This window comes from Pholis gunnellus, assembly GCF_910591455.1.
Source record: "Pholis gunnellus genome assembly, chromosome: 17".
In the NCBI taxonomy this organism is placed as follows: domain Eukaryota; kingdom Metazoa; phylum Chordata; class Actinopteri; order Perciformes; family Pholidae; genus Pholis; species Pholis gunnellus.
In genome coordinates this window covers 9,172,648-9,191,448 of record NC_136544.1, presented here as the reverse complement: position 1 = coordinate 9,191,448, position 18,801 = coordinate 9,172,648, and positions in this window count along the sequence as shown.

Genomic DNA, 18,801 nt, shown 5'->3' with positions numbered 1-18,801 from the left:
AGCAGGATTTGTCTTTTGGGGACCATGAATGTATGTACAAAATGTCATAATAATCCATCCAATAGTTGTTGAGATACTTCAGTCTGGACCAAACGGTTGACAGACAGATCAGGATTACCTCCCTAGAGCCATGTCGCTAGCATGGCAAAATAGAAAGAAATAAAAGTGAGATGGGAGATATGAATAAGCTAATATTAAATAAAACTGATAAAATAGCATACGTGCAGTGAGAGGTATGAATAGCCACAAATGTATTCTAACAAAATGCATTGGTAAATTGAAGAGTTTTAAGCCTAAATTTAGGACAACCGAGAGTCTAAGTGATTGTGTAGCCCAGTCTTCCTCTGTTGAAGTGTCATTTCTTGGGAGTTCGGGAGTGTGACCTGTGAACTGACGCAGGGACATTCTCAACTCTACAGAGAATGACAACCCCTGCAAAAAAACAACTGGAGAATAACAAGCCAAGCTGGATCAAATGTAGCTTGGCAAGGTGCAATTTCCCTCTGACATCCGTGCTACATGCACTTAATATTGGCTGAAGTATTGCCCCATTCAGCCTCAAATGATTACAGCAGCCTGGACAATGTAGGGGGGCACACCACAGCAGCGGAAAAATCAGCTTGAAACCTGATTTAGCATGCTGGTCAGGTTGTGTTAAGCTTTGCTTCTTTTAAGGACATCCAACAGCAGCAGTGGGCACTGAAACTCAGAGAGCGCTATTTCTATCCTTCCTCCTTGGCTACACATTTGTTTCATTAATTCACCTCTAGCTCAGAAATGCACAAATCATACTCTGCCACAACACACTGGGTATCCCTTTAAGTGTCATTTTTGAGAGTGTAGGGTAGTCCGATAGACTTCAGCACATGATTAATCTTGTGAATTCAAATAGAATGACTTGGTTAGGTTTAGGAACAGATCATGGTTTGGGACAAAATATGTTTGATACATAATTTAAGTTACGTATGTTTTGTAAGTTAACTCATGTATGCAAGCTGCATTATTTGACGAGTTGTGAGTGGGAACGCCCTGTTCTTTCTTATAGAGGTGTAAAAAAAAATAGGCTATATGTCAAATTATTATTCCATGAGGGGTATGTTCTCGATCTTAGGGATCTAAGGGATCCTTACAGAAGAATTGAGAACCTCTGCTTGAAAACGGAAGAGATGAGGTTCAACTTGAAGATTGCCTCAGAAGTAGAAACAAAAGGAATGTAGGGATTGTCCTCATATGAACTTTTGGTTAAGTTTAACTTCAGGGCAACGGTTGCATTTTTTGAGTTAACCATTGTTGAAAATGATCCCTGGGTTTTGGTTTATTTATATTAATATTCTACACATCGCCAGACTCAACTGGGAGCATGCTGCAGGCTGGGAATTCAGCTTCAGTTCAGCCTCAGTTCATTTAGCAGATATTTAGGCAGAGGAAATTGCCTGCATCTCAGCCACAGTGCGTCAGCAACTTGATGTAAACTTACTGGTTGCCTTGGCAGACTGGAAACGCACACAACAGAAGCTTCACAAGTACTGAAAAGAGCATTGTAGAAACAATAAGATCAAATACTTCTGTGTTTAAAGTGTTGTATGCGTTCTTTTTGCATGCTAAAGCAAGAAGAGAAAAAGGAGCGAGGGTGTATAACTAATGTCCAGCAAGTACTAAAAGAGTTTATGCATCAAAATCTATCAGGATTCCCTTATAATATATGTTATTGTGTTAAAAGCAGGAGAGTGCACACATATAGGTATGGTTTCTTTAGTTTGCAATAGTGGTTCAGCATTAGTGTTTTTAACCTTTTACTTTATTGACATATTTATTGAAGACTTTCAAAGGTTTTGCTGCTCCAGAATCTTTATGGGGTCATTAACATAAAAGAAACGTTTTATTTTGTACGTCTCTTTAGTCTTAAAAAAAGGATCTTTTCGGTGAGTAATTTCTGCTTTTGGGGAGATGAAAAACTACATCTGGCACAGCATGGCCCTCAAATAAAGGGGAGATGGGTTTATCTCTTCCTTTGTTGCTGTCTGATCAAAGAGGTGGTGTGTGTCAAGTTCAAAAGATTCAGCCTTGAAGCTAAATGCTAAAGAAGCCAAAAGCCTCTTTGCATGTTACTCCCCTGTGCTTACCATAGAAACAAAAGTCTGTCAACAAGCATTTGATCATTAAAATATGTATTAATATATCAAATGCTCCATAAAAACTGCCAAAATGTCACGTCATAATGTAAAAACAGTGTGTAAACATGCCCGAGTGGCCATGGAGGCAAATGAACAGATCAGGAGTCCAGAAAGGTTTCAGAAGACGCTTACTTTAATTTTCAAGTCGACCATTGTGCCAACGTTCCCACCAGTGTCTAGTGGCCTCCACCAGTTCCCCACACAAACAAAATGAGGGCCCTTTTGTAAACCTTGTCCATCTAATTGGACCAGCCATACCACCTACAGGTAAGTCTATTGCTAGCTATCTATGTATAATAAATATTTACCTAATTTTACCCACACCAACCATACAAATATTAATTAACAACTATATATATATATATATATATATATAAGTCCTATAACTAACGTAAATGATCAACCCATAACTTATCTAAATATATACAGCAACACATATGTTCACTTCCCCCTACCTGCTTCCTGTAGTTGGTATTTCCCGGAACTATAAATGGGTGCTCGGGCCCCCGGGGAAGTAATTTGCCCGAACTCCCTGGGAAGAGGAAACAGGCAGAGGTAAGTTGTTTGCCCCCTTCCTGAGTTCTTATTTGTTTGCATGTTTGTCACACTTAAATGTTTCAGATCATCAAACAAATTTAAATATTAGACAAAGATAACACAAGTAAACACAAAATGAATGAATGAATGAGTTTTTAAATGAAGGTTTTTATTATTAAGGGGAAAAAAAATCCAAACCTACATGGCCCTGTGTGAAAAAGTGATTGCCCCCTAAACCTAATAACTGGTTGGGCCACCCTTAGCAGCAACAACTGCAATCAGTAGTAGTAGTAGTGGTCAGAGAGCTGGAGGGGAGTGACGGACAGGTTGGCAGTAGAACAGTGTCTAGTGAAGATAAGATCCAGCTGGTTGCCGGCCTTGTGGGTAGGAGGAGAAGGGGAGTGGTAAAAGTCAAAGGAGGAGAGGAAGGAAAGAAGAGGTTCTAGCTTATCAGTCTGGATGTTGACGTCGCCAAGCAGGATGAGTGCGGGGCCATCGTCATGGAAGTGCGAGACTAATGTGTCAAGCTCCTCCAAGAACTCACCAAGAGGCCCTGGTGGGCGATACACAACAGCAATGGTGAGCTTGACTGGATAAGTGACAGTAACAGCATGAAATTCGAACGAGGATGGGGAGAACTGTGGAACTGATTATATTCATAATGTTTGACACAAACACAGAGGTTATTAAATGACAGGCTTCATCACAATTATTCCAGTTAGAATTCACTCTGTGGGGCTTTTATTCTGAAGTGGGGGGGGGGGGGTTCTCGAAAAATATATATAAGACCCGAATGACTGTATGATAGAGAGACACAGAGAGATAGGGAGTAGAGAGAGACAGAGCGTGTCAACATGTTCTGGATGAACCTGATTATTAAGCCCGCAGGATTACAGTCAGTGTGCTTTAGAACAGGCAGTTTTACTGCCTTTGTGCCACAAAGCCACACTGAATCAGTTATCGGATATTGCACACACCAAGTGTGCAACACCTACACTATTGCTATGCCTGCAGATGTTAGAGATGGCTTTGAGCTGGTGAAAGAGATTGAGCCTTCCTTCTCTCACAGATGTGAAACATCTGAGAGAACACAGAATCAGTTATCGGATATTACACACACCAAGTGTGCAACATCTGATTCAATAAAATATAACTTGTATCCAACACATAGAATCAGTTATCAGATATTACACCAACACGATTTCTATGCCTGCAGATGTTGGAGAAAGCTTTGCCCACAGAAGAGAAAAACTTGTTGATGGAGCTGCGCTTTTTGCGTGATGTCATCAGGTGATCTTTGACAGAGGAGGCAATGTAGTTCCCAAGTCGTGGTTCCTCTAATCTCATGGACAACAGCACCATGTCTACACTGCCCCACTTCTTACAAAGGTCCTGGAAAATGGCCTTGTCAAGTTTGTGAAACGTTTTGGGATCAAAATCGACGTCCTGGACTTTGATCCACGTTCTTTCAAACAGAGGCATAATCATGTCCTCATAGCTTGTAGTGACCAGGTTCACTTTTGCTTTCTCAAATATCCGCAATACCAGCGCCTCCACGAATGCCTGAACTGATATTTCCCGTAGTTCTTCCTGTTCTCTTGCACCTTGCAAGGGTTCAGCACGTGTTTCCTCACATACTGAGTCAGGAGTTGTTAAAGCTACGTCGTCCTCGATGCTGTTGGGCAACACCTGAGTGGGTGAAAAAGACTTAATATACGTTCTCTCACTTGTTGAGCTGCCACCCAACGACAGAGTTGGCGAAAGGTTTTTTGTGAACGGCGCGTGAAGAGACTCATCAGAGTCTCTCTATAAAGAGAAAAAGATATTCCTTCCATCAAAACCTTAATAAAAGAAGAAAGACCAAACACATCTTGTATCTACTTGTGCCGCAGCAAAGTTGCAGAACTTGCACATTATTAGAAGTAGTAGACAGAAGTTATTTGAAACTACAAGATACACAAAACTTCGTCATTCTTGCCAGTGCTAACAAAAAGCGTGTGTGAAAATTTAAATTTTGATTAACATTTTGATTAGACGATTGAATAATAAACAAAATTGCAAATCCCAAAACAATCCCAGTCACGATGGATGAGCAGATGCGTGTTATAGTGTGTGTGTGCTTGCTCTTCAGTAAAATGTTTTGTGATGGATAACAGTGCCTGCGAGGGGAGATCCGGGCCAAAGCAATGAAACCAAGGGCACGAGGAAAACCTTTAGAGAGGAGCCTTCCCTATTGCAGTCATTTGTTCTCCGGATCATCCATCACTAAGAAAATCTACTTGGTGCAAGTTACATTATGAAAAAAAAGTCATCTGGGGAGATTACTGTGTAGCCTTGATGCTGTACAGTACCTAAGAGGCAAAAAGATTAGATTTGGTTGGCTGATAGTGGAGAAGCGGACCGTGTCTGTGTGTTAGCATGACCAGATGTTGAGTTCTGATTCAATAACAAGTGGTCTTTATCTGCATCACTCCTGAGAAATGTATAGCTTTTTATTTCATCTCATATCTCACAGCGCAAAAGTGAGTAAACAAAGTGGAGTGTAACATGGCTCTCAGTGCCTGAAGGCAATTAGAATAAGAATGTTAACATTATCATAACAAAACTATTTTGGGGTGAAAACATCTTTAAACATCATCTCCTAAAAATATCGGCCTCACACTGGGCTTCCTAATGTTCTGCTTGTGCCATCTAGTGGTGCTATAGTAGCTCACACAATCCTCTGCTGTCTCCTCTATAGCTCCTACAGGAGTAGTGTGGTGATTAAAAAGAAATGTCTTTCGTGTAACAACCACTAAACTTCCTCTAAAGTGTGTCCCTGATTGATGATCGGTTGTTGTATATAGAGAAAAGGATGAATTGATTTATATTGCAAACGTTTCCTCTATAATGATGTTTAATGACATCTGGCAGAAGCTCTTGTGGGTTTTGCAAAAGACCTTGAGTACCTGAAATGATGTACTCTGAAGCCTACTAATCAACTCATTGGCAACACCGGCCTTCGTTAGCTTCAGACCACAAAGAAAAAACCTACTCAAAGGAAGCAGATGGATAATGGCTTGATTAATGACATATTATCACTGTTTGCAGCCAAGAAATCAAATACCCACACAAATAAATCAGGTATGGTAAGTATAGGGTGTTTTTGTACTTTAAAAAATGTATAGAGGTCAACATTTGTCAGATGTTAAAGGAGGTTATTTCCTTTACTCTTAAGAACTCTGAACTCTCATACTTAAGTCGACAAACACTTTCATTTCGAAGTGATTTTCATCTTGACCCCATAATTCAAATAGGAAAATGAGAGAGAAGTCCAGTCTTTAATCTTAAAGGTCATCCCATTCAACTATCATAAAAAGTCTTCAGATGAGAGCTGATAAATTCCACTATATCGTTTTCCCGTGTCCTAAAGCTGAATTGCATCCAGTCTGACTCACTCAGAGCGGCTGCTGTGCCAAACACTATGTACCAGTAATTGAATTCGGATTCAATTATAACTCCATATATCATCATCATTATTGCTGCCTCCAAGGCCCAAATGAGTTCAAAGTCTTACCTCAGAGGTTCCTGTTAATCTTTTTTTTATTATTCGTCTACTATCCATGCCTCACACACTATCACACTTTAGGCTCTCTATTAAAAAATGTTGACGTCTTCAACCACTATTTGATTGCCTTCTACCCTCACTTAATTAGGTTTAAAATGTTAGATCTTCTAAAAGGCCTCATTGTGAGCAGACAGAGAGAATCCAAAGCCTATCTGAAACTTATAAAAAATGCCATTAATCATCAAGTTAAAATAAACACACAACCTATTACAACCTATTAGTCATAATATAGCATGTCGAAAAAAGTCAAAAACAGTCATAGTACAGCATGTCAAAAACAGTCATAGTATAGTGTGACGACCCCTCCCTTCCACTAGGGGTCTATGTCCTGTTTGTCTTTCAGGTTGTTGCTAATCAGCTGCCAACACACACCTGAGCCTGGTGGGAGTGCCAGGTATAAAGGCCCCAGCTCCTCCTCTTTGGCTGCTCTCCTCTCGTCTCCAACTTGTCTAGGCTGACACGGCTGCCGCTTCATTTGATAGATTGTTTGTTTAGTTTGATTTGTTTATTTGTTCGTTAAATAAATGTCTATTTATTAGTTTTATTACTCGTCCTGTCTCCGTTATGTTGTAGCCTTTGAGCCAGGTTGTAACATATGGGGGCTCGTCCATTTCTGGTTGACCCGGTGTCTGCATTGACTTAAAATCAGTAGCAGGTGTAGCCTGGTAGGTAGGTGCACCTCGTTTACGTGAGTGACTTGTGCAATCTGTTTTTTTGGGAGACATGGACGAGTGTGGTGAGTAGGCTGTTTTCCTATGTTTGGTTTTTGTTAGCAGCTGTAGTGATCAGTGTTCCTGAGGAGTGTTTGTGTCACTGAGCTGTGTTATGCTGGTGATTTTTGTAGAACAGAGTTGGGTGGTCCTGTATACACTGAGTAAATTGCTGTTGTTCTGTCCCTGTTAGGCTGAAGAGTGGATTCCCTTTGGAGTTCGTTGGGGGGTCTCTGTAGTGTGGTGTGAAAGTAGTTAGAGCAGCTGTCTCGGGGGCACGTCCGAGGCTGCAGGTGGCTGGCCAGTTCCTGGTTGCTTTACCAGGCCTGTGGGTTTTAGTGCGTAAGTACCCACCACAAGTAGCACCTGAAGACTAGGGGGGAGCTTACTTAGTTTCTGGATAGGCAGTCAGCGGGACAGGGCTGCAGTGATGTAAGCTGTGTATGGGCTGTTCTGGCTGTTAGTATGTTAGTTAAATTCTCTATGGATCAGTTTGGGTTTTGTGTTCGGACAGTCGAAGATTGTTTCCTCTATTATGGCTCCTGTGGAGGAATTCTTCGGAGGAGTTATTGGAGCGTTGTTTGAGTTGGATTCTGTTCTTAGGCTTGGAGTGCTTGCTGATCCTGGCTTTACTGGGGGAAACTAATTCTGGTGTTTCCTGATAACTGCACGTTTTGTATTCCAGTTTTTGTGATGATGGTCATGTTCTTGAGGTTTCTGGGTAATTCTGGACTCGGTAATAAGAGCATTGCACAGCCTGTTGGGTGTCGGGGTATTGGACCCAGTTACATTGCAGGTGTGTAACCTGAAGACTGCTGCTGCAGTGGGTCTGAATTAAGTAAGTCAGTAGATAAAGGAGGGATGTGGTGAACTGCTCCTTCGTTGTTGGGTGGCAACAGGCAAATTGTTAGCTTGGCCTGTTCCCTTTCGTAGTTGGGTTGCCTCTTTGCGTTGTGCGTCTGTGGACGGTTTGGTGCGTCTGTGGACGGTTTTGGTACAGCATGTCAAAAACAGTCATAGTATAGCATGTTGTAAAAAGTCAAAAACAGTCATAGTCGTATGTCGTAAAAAGTCAAAAACAGTCATAGTACAGCATGTCAAAAACAGTCACAGTATATCATGTCGTAAAAAGTCAAAAACAGTCATAGTATAGCATGTCGTAAAAAGTCAAAAACAGTCAGTACAGCATGTCAAAAACAGTCATAGTATAGCATGTTGTAAAAAGTCAAAAACAGTCATAGTCGTATGTCGTAAAAAGTCAAAAACAGTCATAGTACAGCATGTCAAAAACAGTCATAGTATATCATGTCGTAAAAAGTCAAAAACAGTCATAGTATAGCATGTCGTAAAAAGTCAAAAACAGTCAGTACAGCATGTCAAAAACAGTCATAGTATAGCATGTCGTAAAAAGTCAAAAACAGTCATAGTATAGCGTGTCGTAAAATGTCAAAAACGGTCAGAGTATAGCATGTCTTAAAAAGTCAAAAACAGTCATAGTACAGCATGTCAAAAACAGTCATAGTATAGTATGTCGTAAAATGTCAAAAACAGTCATAGTATAGCATGTCGTAAAAAGTCAAAAACAGTCATAGTACAGCATGTCAAAAACAGTCATAGTATAGCATGTCAAAAACAGTCATAGTACAGCAGTCAAAAACAGTCATAGTATAGCATGTCGTAAAAAGTCAAAAACATTCATAGTACAGCATGTCAAAAACAGTCATAGTATAGCATGTCGTAAAAAGTCAAAAACAGTCATAGTACAGCATGTCTAAAACAGTCATAGTATAGCATGTCGTAAAATGTCAAAAACAGTCATAGTATAGCATGTCGTAAAAAGTCAAAAACAGTCATAGTATAGCATGTCGTAAAATGTCAAAAACAGTCATAGTATAGCATGTCGTAAAAAGTCAAAAACAGTCATAGTACAGCATGTCTAAAACAGTCATAGTATAGCATGTCGTAAAATGTCAAAAACAGTCATAGTATAGCATGTCGTAAAATGTCAAAAACAGTCATAGTATAGCATGTCGTAAAATGTCAAAAACAGTCATAGTATAGCATGTCGTAAAAAGTCAAAAACAGTCATAGTATAGCATGTCGTAAAATGTCAAAAACAGTCATAGTATAGCATGTCGTAAAAAGTCAAAAACAGTCATAGTACAGCATGTCTAAAACAGTCATAGTATAGCATGTCGTAAAATGTCAAAAACAGTCATAGTATAGCATGTCGTAAAATGTCAAAAACAGTCATAGTATAGCATGTCGTAAAAAGTCAAAAACAGTCATAGTACAGCATGTCAAAAACAGTCATAGTATAGTATGTCGTAAAATGTCAAAAACAGTCATAGTATAGCATGTCAAAAACAGTCATAGTACAGCATGTCAAAAACAGTCATAGTATAGTATGTCGTAAAATGTCAAAAACAGTCATAGTATAGCATGTCGAAAAAAGTCAAAAACAGTCATAGTACAGCATGTCAAAAACAGTCATAGTATAGCATGTCAAAAACAGTCATAGTACAGCAGTCAAAAACAGTCATAGTATAGCATGTCGTAAAAAGTCAAAAACATTCATAGTACAGCATGTCAAAAACAGTCATAGTATAACATGTCGTAAAAAGTCAAAAACAGTCATAGTACAGCATGTCAAAAACAGTCATAGTATAGCCTGTTGTAAAAAGTCAAAAACAGTCAGTACAGCATGTCAAAAACAGTCATAGTATAGCATGTCAAAAACAGTCATAGTATAGTATGTCGTAAAATGTCAAAAACAGTCATAGTATAGCATGTCGTAAAAAGTCAAAAACAGTCATAGTACAGCATGTCAAAAACAGTCATAGTATAGCATGTCAAAAACAGTCATAGTACAGCAGTCAAAAACAGTCATAGTATAGCATGTCGTAAAATGTCAAAAACGGTCATAGTATAGCATGTCGTAAAAAGTCAAAAACAGTCATAGTACAGCATGTCAAAAACAGTCATAGTATAGCCTGTTGTAAAAAGTCAAAAACAGTCAGTACAGCATGTCAAAAACAGTCATAGTATAGCATGTCGTAAAAAGTCAAAAACAGTCATAGTATAGCATGTCGTAAAATGTCAAAAACAGTCATAGTATAGCATGTCGTAAAAAGTCAAAAACAGTCATAGTACAGCATGTCTAAAACAGTCATAGTATAGCATGTCGTAAAATGTCAAAAACAGTCATAGTATAGCATGTCGTAAAAAGTCAAAAACAGTCATAGTACAGCATGTCAAAAACAGTCATAATATAGCATGTCGTAAAATGTCAAAAACAGTCATAGTATAGCATGTCGTAAAAAGTCAAAAACAGTCATAGTATAGCATGTCGTAAAATGTCAAAAACAGTCATAGTATAGCATGTCATAAAAAGTCAAAAACAGTCATAGTATAGCATGTCGTAAAAAGTCAAAAACAGTCATAGTACAGCATGTCTAAAACAGTCATAGTATAGCATGTCGTAAAATGTCAAAAACAGTCATAGTATAGCATGTCGTAAAAAGTCAAAAACAGTCATAGTATAGCATGTCGTAAAAAGTCAAAAACAGTCATAGTACAGCATGTCAAAAACAGTCATAGTATAGCAGTCAAAAACAGTCATAGTATAGCATGTCGTAAAAAGTCAAAAACATTCATAGTACAGCATGTCAAAAACAGTCATAGTATAGCATGTCGTAAAATGTCAAAAACGGTCATAGTATAGCATGTCGTAAAAAGTCAAAAACAGTCATAATACAGCATGTCAAAAACAGTCATAGTATAGCCTGTTGTAAAAAGTCAAAAACAGTCAGTACAGCATGTCAAAAACAGTCATAGTATAGCATGTCGTAAAAAGTCAAAAACAGTCATAGTATAGCATGTCGTAAAATGTCAAAAACAGTCATAGTATAGCATGTCGTAAAAAGTCAAAAACAGTCATAGTACAGCATCTCTAAAACAGTCATAGTATAGCATGTTGTAAAATGTCAAAAACAGTCATAGTATAGCATGTCGTAAAAAGTCAAAAACAGTCATAGTATAGCATGTCGTAAAAAGTCAAAAACAGTCATAGTACAGCATGTCTAAAACAGTCATAGTATAGCATGTCGTAAAATGTCAAAAACAGTCATAGTATAGCATGTCGTAAAATGTCAAAAACAGTCATAGTATAGCATGTCGTAAAAAGTCAAAAACAGTCATAGTACAGCATGTCAAAAACAGTCATAGTATAGTATGTCGTAAAATGTCAAAAACAGTCATAGTATAGCATGTCGTAAAAAGTCAAAAACAGTCATAGTACAGCATGTCAAAAACAGTCATAGTATAGCATGTCGTAAAATGTCAAAAACAGTCATAGTATAGCATGTCATAAAAAGTCAAAAACAGTCATAGTACAGCATGTCTAAAACAGTCATAGTATAGCATGTCGTAAAATGTCAAAAACAGTCATAGTATAGCATGTCGTAAAAAGTCAAAAACAGTCATAGTACAGCATGTCTAAAACAGTCATAGTATAGCATGTCGTAAAAAGTCAAAAACAGTCATAGTACAGCATGTCAAAAACAGTCATAGTATAGCATGTCGTAAAATGTCAAAAACAGTCATAGTGTAGCATGTCTAAAACAGTCATAGTATAGCATGTCGTAAAATGTCAAAAACAGTCATAGTATGGCATGTCGTAAAAAGTCAAAAACAGTCATAGTACAGCATGTCAAAAACAGTCATAGTATAGCATGTCAAAAACAGTCATAGTACAGTAGTCAAAAACAGTCATAGTATAGCATGTCGTAAAATGTCAAAAACAGTCATAGTATAGCATGTCGTAAAAAGTCAAAAACAGTCATAGTACAGCATGTCAAAAACAGTCATAGTATAGCATGTCGTAAAAAGTCAAAAACAGTCATAGTACAGCATGTCAAAAACAGTCATAGTATAGCATGTCGTAAAAAGTCAAAAACAGTCATAGTACAGCATGTCAAAAACAGTCATAGTACAGCATGTCAAAAACAGTCATAGTACAGCAGTCAAAAACAGTCATAGTATAGCATGTCATAAACAGTCATAGTATAGCATGTCGTAAAATGTCAAAAACAGTCATAGTATAGCATGTCGTAAAATGTCAAAAACAGTCATAGTATAGCATGTCGTAAAATGTCAAAAACAGTCATAGTATAGCATGTCGTAAAATGTCAAAAACAGTCATAGTATAGCATGTCGTAAAATGTCAAAAACAGTCATAGTATAGCATGTCGTAAAATGTCAAAAACAGTCATAGTACAGCATGTCAAAAACAGTCATAGTATAGTATGTCGTAAAATGTCAAAAACAGTCATAGTATAGCATGTCGTAAAAAGTCAAAAACAGTCATAGTACAGCATGTCAAAAACAGTCATAGTATAGCATGTCAAAAACAGTCATAGTACAGCAGTCAAAAACAGTCATAGTATAGCATGTCGTAAAAAGTCAAAAACATTCATAGTACAGCATGTCAAAAACAGTCATAGTATAGCATGTCGTAAAATGTCAAAAACGGTCATAGTATAGCATGTCGTAAAAAGTCAAAAACAGTCATAGTATAGCCTGTTGTAAAAAGTCAAAAACAGTCAGTACAGCATGTCAAAAACAGTCATAGTATAGCGTGTCAAAAACAGTCATAGTATAGCCTGTTGTAAAAAGTCAAAAACAGTCAGTACAGCATGTCAAAAACAGTCATAGTATAGCATGTCGTAAAAAGTCAAAAACAGTCATAGTATAGCATGTCGTAAAATGTCAAAAACAGTCATAGTATAGCATGTCGTAAAAAGTCAAAAACAGTCATAGTACAGCATGTCTAAAACAGTCATAGTATAGCATGTCGTAAAATGTCAAAAACAGTCATAGTATAGCATGTCGTAAAAAGTCAAAAACAGTCATAGTACAGCATGTCAAAAACAGTCATAATATAGCATGTCGTAAAATGTCAAAAACAGTCATAGTATAGCATGTCGTAAAAAGTCAAAAACAGTCATAGTATAGCATGTCGTAAAATGTCAAAAACAGTCATAGTATAGCATGTCATAAAAAGTCAAAAACAGTCATAGTATAGCATGTCGTAAAAAGTCAAAAACAGTCATAGTACAGCATGTCTAAAACAGTCATAGTATAGCATGTCGTAAAATGTCAAAAACAGTCATAGTATAGCATGTCGTAAAAAGTCAAAAACAGTCATAGTATAGCATGTCGTAAAAAGTCAAAAACAGTCATAGTACAGCATGTCAAAAACAGTCATAGTATAGCAGTCAAAAACAGTCATAGTATAGCATGTCGTAAAAAGTCAAAAACATTCATAGTACAGCATGTCAAAAACAGTCATAGTATAGCATGTCGTAAAATGTCAAAAACGGTCATAGTATAGCATGTCGTAAAAAGTCAAAAACAGTCATAATACAGCATGTCAAAAACAGTCATAGTATAGCCTGTTGTAAAAAGTCAAAAACAGTCAGTACAGCATGTCAAAAACAGTCATAGTATAGCATGTCGTAAAAAGTCAAAAACAGTCATAGTATAGCATGTCGTAAAATGTCAAAAACAGTCATAGTATAGCATGTCGTAAAAAGTCAAAAACAGTCATAGTACAGCATGTCTAAAACAGTCATAGTATAGCATGTTGTAAAATGTCAAAAACAGTCATAGTATAGCCTGTCGTAAAAAGTCAAAAACAGTCATAGTATAGCATGTCGTAAAAAGTCAAAAACAGTCATAGTACAGCATGTCTAAAACAGTCATAGTATAGCATGTCGTAAAATGTCAAAAACAGTCATAGTATAGCATGTCGTAAAATGTCAAAAACAGTCATAGTATAGCATGTCGTAAAAAGTCAAAAACAGTCATAGTACATCATGTCAAAAACAGTCATAGTATAGTATGTCGTAAAATGTCAAAAACAGTCATAGTATAGCATGTCGTAAAAAGTCAAAAACAGTCATAGTACAGCATGTCAAAAACAGTCATAGTATAGCATGTCGTAAAATGTCAAAAACAGTCATAGTATAGCATGTCATAAAAAGTCAAAAACAGTCATAGTACAGCATGTCTAAAACAGTCATAGTATAGCATGTCGTAAAATGTCAAAAACAGTCATAGTATAGCATGTCGTAAAAAGTCAAAAACAGTCATAGTACAGCATGTCTAAAACAGTCATAGTATAGCATGTCGTAAAAAGTCAAAAACAGTCATAGTACAGCATGTCAAAAACAGTCATAGTATAGCATGTCGTAAAATGTCAAAAACAGTCATAGTGTAGCATGTCTAAAACAGTCATAGTATAGCATGTCGTAAAATGTCAAAAACAGTCATAGTATGGCATGTCGTAAAAAGTCAAAAACAGTCATAGTACAGCATGTCAAAAACAGTCATAGTATAGCATGTCAAAAACAGTCATAGTACAGTAGTCAAAAACAGTCATAGTATAGTATGTCGTAAAATGTCAAAAACAGTCATAGTATAGCATGTCGTAAAAAGTCAAAAACAGTCATAGTACAGCATGTCAAAAACAGTCATAGTATAGCATGTCGTAAAATGTCAAAAACAGTCATAGTATAGCATGTCATAAAAAGTCAAAAACAGTCATAGTACAGCATGTCTAAAACAGTCATAGTATAGCATGTCGTAAAATGTCAAAAACAGTCATAGTATAGCATGTCGTAAAAAGTCAAAAACAGTCATAGTACAGCATGTCTAAAACAGTCATAGTATAGCATGTCGTAAAAAGTCAAAAACAGTCATAGTACAGCATGTCAAAAACAGTCATAGTATAGCATGTCGTAAAATGTCAAAAACAGTCATAGTGTAGCATGTCTAAAACAGTCATAGTATAGCATGTCGTAAAATGTCAAAAACAGTCATAGTATGGCATGTCGTAAAAAGTCAAAAACAGTCATAGTACAGCATGTCAAAAAATGTCATAGTATAGCATGTCAAAAACAGTCATAGTACAGTAGTCAAAAACAGTCATAGTATAGCATGTCGTAAAATGTCAAAAACAGTCATAGTATAGCATGTCGTAAAAAGTCAAAAACAGTCATAGTACAGCATGTCAAAAACAGTCATAGTATAGCATGTCGTAAAAAGTCAAAAACAGTCATAGTACAGCATGTCAAAAACAGTCATAGTATAGCATGTCGTAAAAAGTCAAAAACAGTCATAGTACAGCATGTCAAAAACAGTCATAGTACAGCATGTCAAAAACAGTCATAGTACAGCAGTCAAAAACAGTCATAGTATAGCATGTCATAAACAGTCATAGTATAGCATGTCGTAAAATGTCAAAAACAGTCATAGTATAGCATGTCGTAAAATGTCAAAAACAGTCATAGTATAGCATGTCGTAAAATGTCAAAAACAGTCATAGTATAGCATGTCGTAAAATGTCAAAAACAGTCATAGTATAGCATGTCGTAAAATGTCAAAAACAGTCATAGTATAGCATGTCGCAAAATGTCAAAAACAGTCATAGTACAGCATGTCAAAAACAGTCATAGTATAGTATGTCGTAAAATGTCAAAAACAGTCATAGTATAGCATGTCGTAAAAAGTCAAAAACAGTCATAGTACAGCATGTCAAAAACAGTCATAGTATAGCATGTCAAAAACAGTCATAGTACAGCAGTCAAAAACAGTCATAGTATAGCATGTCGTAAAAAGTCAAAAACATTCATAGTACAGCATGTCAAAAACAGTCATAGTATAGCATGTCGTAAAATGTCAAAAACGGTCATAGTATAGCATGTCGTAAAAAGTCAAAAACAGTCATAGTATAGCCTGTTGTAAAAAGTCAAAAACAGTCAGTACAGCATGTCAAAAACAGTCATAGTATAGCGTGTCAAAAACAGTCATAGTATAGCCTGTTGTAAAAAGTCAAAAACAGTCAGTACAGCATGTCAAAAACAGTCATAGTATAGCATGTCGTAAAATGTCAAAAACAGTCATAGTATAGCATGTCGTAAAAAGTCAAAAACAGTCATAGTACAGCATGTCAAAAACAGTCATAGTATAGCATGTCGTAAAAAGTCAAAAACAGTCATAGTACAGCATGTCAAAAACAGTCATAGTATAGCATGTCGTAAAAAGTCAAAAACAGTCATAGTACAGCATGTCAAAAACAGTCATAGTACAGCATGTCAAAAACAGTCATAGTACAGCAGTCAAAAACAGTCATAGTATAGCATGTCATAAACAGTCATAGTATAGCATGTCGTAAAATGTCAAAAACAGTCATAGTATAGCATGTCGTAAAATGTCAAAAACAGTCATAGTATAGCATGTCGTAAAATGTCAAAAACAGTCATAGTATAGCATGTCGTAAAATGTCGAAAACAGTCATAGTATAGCATGTCGTAAAATGTCAAAAACAGTCATAGTATAGCATGTCGTAAAATGTCAAAAACAGTCATAGTACAGCATGTCAAAAACAGTCATAGTATAGTATGTCGTAAAATGTCAAAAAAAGTCATAGTATAGCATGTCGTAAAAAGTCAAAAACAGTCATAGTACAGCATGTCAAAAACAGTCATAGTATAGCATGTCAAAAACAGTCATAGTACAGCAGTCAAAAACAGTCATAGTATAGCATGTCGTAAAAAGTCAAAAACATTCATAGTACAGCATGTCAAAAACAGTCATAGTATAGCATGTCGTAAAATGTCAAAAACGGTCATAGTATAGCATGTCGTAAAAAGTCAAAAACAGTCATAGTATAGCCTGTTGTAAAAAGTCAAAAACAGTCAGTACAGCATGTCAAAAACAGTCATAGTATAGCATGTCAAAAACAGTCATAGTATAGCCTGTTGTAAAAAGTCAAAAACAGTCAGTACAGCATGTCAAAAACAGTCATAGTATAGCATGTCGTAAAAAGTCAAAAACAGTCATAGTATAGCATGTCGTAAAATGTCAAAAACAGTCATAGTATAGCATGTCGTAAAAAGTCAAAAACAGTCATAGTACAGCATGTCTAAAACAGTCATAGTATAGCATGTCGTAAAATGTCAAAAACAGTCATAGTATAGCATGTCGTAAAAAGTCAAAAACAGTCATAGTATAGCATGTCGTAAAAAGTCAAAAACAGTCATAGTACAGCATGTCTAAAACAGTCATAGTATAGCATGTCGTAAAATGTCAAAAACAGTCATAGTATAGCATGTCGTAAAAAGTCAAAAACAGTCATAGTACAGCATGTCAAAAACAGTCATAGTATAGTATGTCGTAAAATGTCAAAAACAGTCATAGTATAGCATGTCGTAAAAAGTCAAAAACAGTCATAGTACAGCATGTCAAAAACAGTCATAGTATAGCATGTCGTAAAAAGGAAAAAAACAGTCATAGTATAGCATGTCGTAAAAAGTCAAAAACAGTCATAGTACAGCATGTCAAAAACAGTCATAGTATAGCATGTCAAAAACAGTCATAGTACAGCAGTCAAAAACAGTCATAGTATAGCATGTCGTAAAAAGTCAAAAACATTCATAGTACAGCATGTCAAAAACTGTCATAGTATAGCATGTCGTAAAATGTCAAAAACGGTCATAGTATAGCATGTCGTAAAAAGTCAAAAACAGTCATAGTACAGCATGTCAAAAACAGTCATAGTATAGCCTGTTGTAAAAAGTCAAAAACAGTCAGTACAGCATGTCAAAAACAGTCATAGTATAGCATGTCGTAAAAAGTCAAAAACAGTCATAGTATAGCATGTCGTAAAATGTCAAAAACAGTCATAGTATAGCATGTCGTAAAAAGTCAAAAACAGTCATAGTACAGCATGTCTAAAACAGTCATAGTATAGCATGTCGTAAAATGTCAAAAACAGTCATAGTATAGCATGTCGTAAAAAGTCAAAAACAGTCATAGTATAGCATGTCGTAAAATGTCAAAAACAGTCATAGTATAGCATGTCGTAAAAAGTCAAAAACAGTCATAGTACAGCATGTCTAAAACAGTCATAGTATAGCATGTCGTAAAATGTCAAAAACAGTCATAGTATAGCATGTCGTAAAAAGTCAAAAACAGTCATAGTACAGCATGTCAAAAACAGTCATAGTATAGTATGTCGTAAAATGTCAAAAACAGTCATAGTATAGCATGTCGTAAAAAGTCAAAAACAGTCATAGTACAGCATGTCAAAAACAGTCATAGTATAGCATGTCGTAAAATGTCAAAATCAGTCATAGTATAGCATGTCGTAAAATGTCAAAAACAGTCATAGTATAGCATGTCATAAAAAGTCAAAAACAGTCATAGTATAGCATGTCGTAAAAAGTCAAAAACAGTCATAGTACAGCATGTCAAAAACAGTCATAGTATAGCATGTCGTAAAATGTCAAAAACAGTCATAGTATAGCATGTCGTAAAAAGTCAAAAACAGTCATAGTATAGCATGTCGTAAAAAGTCAAAAACAGTCATAGTACAGCATGTCAAAAACAGTCATAGTATAGCAGTCAAAAACAGTCATAGTATAGCATGTCGTAAAAAGTCAAAAACATTCATAGTACAGCATGTCAAAAACAGTCATAGTATAGCATGTCGTAAAATGTCAAAAACGGTCATAGTATAGCATGTCGTAAAAAGTCAAAAACAGTCATAATACAGCATGTCAAAAACAGTCATAGTATAGCCTGTTGTAAAAAGTCAAAAACAGTCAGTACAGCATGTCAAAAACAGTCATAGTATAGCATGTCGTAAAAAGTCAAAAACAGTCATAGTATAGCATGTCGTAAAATGTCAAAAACAGTCATAGTATAG